The 2,756-nt window shown below is 53.4% G+C and overlaps 1 long non-coding RNA gene across 1 annotated transcript; it reads left to right on the top strand.

Moving 5' to 3' along the window:
* Positions 1 to 1,157: 1,157 nt before the first annotated feature.
* On the top strand, positions 1,158 to 2,090 carry LOC141373524 (uncharacterized). The gene is made up of 3 exons (XR_012379588.1): positions 1,158 to 1,281; positions 1,458 to 1,558; positions 1,924 to 2,090. It is a non-coding gene; the product is annotated as an uncharacterized lncRNA (long non-coding RNA).
* Positions 2,091 to 2,756: the final 666 nt, after the last annotated feature.

Below are 2,756 nucleotides of genomic sequence, written 5' to 3' on the forward strand. Positions count from 1 at the left end.
GAGCATTTTATCAGCCAGGGCCTAATCAGGAGACAGAAGCCACATGGTAGTTCCAACAGGGAGGGCAGCCGGTAAAGAACTATTACTAGTGACCCGAGAACGACTACTCAGGGGTAAAGAGAACTCCAAAAAATGCAGGAAGGAATAAAGTGGGGAGAGATGCCCCTCTGAGGCTGAGGTTCAGGTCTCACTGGAGAGGTCTCACTGGAGCCCCTGAACAGTTTAAAAGTTTACTAAAGCCAAGGTCAAGCACATCAAGGCTGGACAGCGGGGAAACTACCCAATGGGGGACCAACAAAACTCACCAGGCAGCTGCCTGGGGTTTGGTGTTGAACTTAGCAGGAAGTCACTGGAGAGAACATCAGCTTGTCGTGAAGCTGCCCCTAAGGTGCCCCTGAGACTCTCGGAAGCTTCGTGTCACTGGATGTCTCCGCCAAGCATTGCAGCGTCCAGGGAGTAAGCAGGGGAGGACGCGCCTTCCTCCTGTGATGGCTCTCTGGCGCCCTCTACCGACAAAGGGTAACATCGCGCTCTGGCAGGAGGAATGTTTCTAGGCTCTGGCTTCAGCACGCGGGCGGGGGCAATGAAGGCTAGATTTGCAGCCGGGAGGCATTGAATTGGTAACTGGCATAGTGTGTGTATACCAGGGATTCCGTTCCCTTTCAACATACCTGCCCCACGTGCTCTGGGGGAACGTCCTGTTTTTTGAGAAGTTCACCCGAAAGAAGAACGCACCCGGTTCCTGACCCTGTGTTAGGTACAGATGAGAACACCCCGGATCATCAGATGCAACTCTTCTCTTTAATAATCAGGATGGAGAGAGAAGGAGTGCTTCTGGATGTTCCCTAAGTACACCCTAGCCTGCCTGCCTTCCGGGCTCTTTGTTGGCAGTGTCCTTAGCCCACAAAACCTTCTCTCCCTTTATCTCCAACTATGAAAGTCCCCTCCAACCTTTGGGGTCCATCCCGGCGACTGCCACCTGTGAAACTGTGGGCTTTGTGTCTCTGGTGTTAAATGATCTGGTGCTTGTCTCATCTCTCCCGCTAGATGAGAGGCTGGGTGGGGCCGGGCACGCTGCCTTGCTCACAGTGGGTGCCAGTAAGGGGTTGGCTCAGCCAATGGCCCCGGACAGGCTGTAGCTCCCTTCTGGCTAGTGTCACACAGGCAGGCAGGCCAGAGGGCCGAAGAGCTAATGCCTTCTCCTCTTTGTCTTTACACACCCAGCAGAACCGGAGGCCTCACTTCCTACCTACTTTCCTTGTTTGACCACTCTACTTTGATGTGGGTGAATTAGCAGCCTATGAATTTCCATACAGCTGGGTGTAAAGTAAACTCTTAGATGTGTGACTCTATTTTAAGTGCTTGGGAAGTAGGGCGATGGGTGTGGGGAACTTTGCTATTTAAAAGACTTTTGTGCATAATTTCACAAAGCTGCTTTCCTCCCATCTATCATGAAGGCAAATCCAATGGCCATTCATATCCTGGGCTTGTTCAAGAAGAGCCCACTTGTGGTCACCTCGGAGAAGGCAGGATATAGGCGCCCTGAAGCTCTCGCCAGGTTGGAGCTCTTGATGGGAGGAATATTCCAATGAAGAGCCTTCTTAAGGCTGAGATTCTGGATTTTCATCACTCACAGCTGGAGGGGGCTGTGGAGGCTACAGCCTGGGCCACAGTGGCCCTCCGTAACCACTTCTGACTCATTCATTTGGGGTCAGAGAAGGGGACGAGGGGAGTGCTGCAGAGAATGTTCTGCACTGGTGATAAGGGTCCCGGGGTTGTGGCCCAAGCTCTGCCACTAGCTAAAACCCCAAACCTTGGCAAGTCATCAAAACCCTCCCAGGGTGCAGCTTCTGTGTGTAAAGCCGGGGCAATTAAGACTGCCCTGCGTCCTACAGGCCTGCCATGGTGGTGTTCCTTCTACAGGCAGAGGTGCACCTGCTATCAGAGCCGCCCCCAGCTGGCCTTTTGGAGTGTGCGGGAGGAGGTAATGGAAGGTCTCCCCTGACATGTTGCCCTCAAAAAAAACCTCCTTGAATGTTTCATCTCACCCTCTTCTTTCATTCCATGGGAGTTACCATAAAATAAACGTATTCCAGGAAAGAGCTTTTCTCTCCTCACCTTTGTGCTGCTGCCTCCTCCTCCTCCCCCCCCAAACAGTAAGAAAGTAACCAACTCCGTGAAGCAGCTGTTGGCCAATACTGCCCCCTTGTGGCCCAGCTTGTCCTCACCGGGAGGAGTTCAGCCCGGGAGTTTTTCAGATTCCTAATCCTGACCCTTTGCAGAATTATCAGAAGGCCACCCAGAAAAGCGGACCCACAAGACGCTTGGAAGGGGTTCCAGATCCACAGAATGCCTGGTGGAAACTCAGATCTTTAGCACTGGCTCTGTGGATGTCTGTGTTCCCGGGAGGAGATTAAGGTGGGGAGGAATACGTCATAAACGAATACCCTGGGGGGTGTGGGGGTGCCTCTGGGAAGGGGTGAGCACAGACCGTACAGAACCGCACCAGGACCTTGGCTCCACGTGCTGACACCAGCACAGCCATTGATGAAGGCCTGGGTGTGTCAGGCCCGCGCTGGGGCTCCTCATGCCCTGCTGCATTTAACTTCCCTCTGGAGGGATTACCGTCACCCCTCTGTGTGCGGGAAGAAAACGGTGGCTCGCAGAGGTTGCATGATTTGCCCATGTCACAGCTGTGAAGGGGCAAACTGAGATCCAAACCCAATCTGGTGTTTTACTCCCTCCTGGCCGCAGCA

Source organism: Callorhinus ursinus, unplaced genomic scaffold (genome assembly GCF_003265705.2).
Source record: "Callorhinus ursinus isolate GAN/ISIS: 27379988/994484 unplaced genomic scaffold, GSC_fseal_2.0 scaffold10, whole genome shotgun sequence".
Taxonomy (NCBI): Eukaryota; Metazoa; Chordata; class Mammalia; order Carnivora; family Otariidae; genus Callorhinus; species Callorhinus ursinus.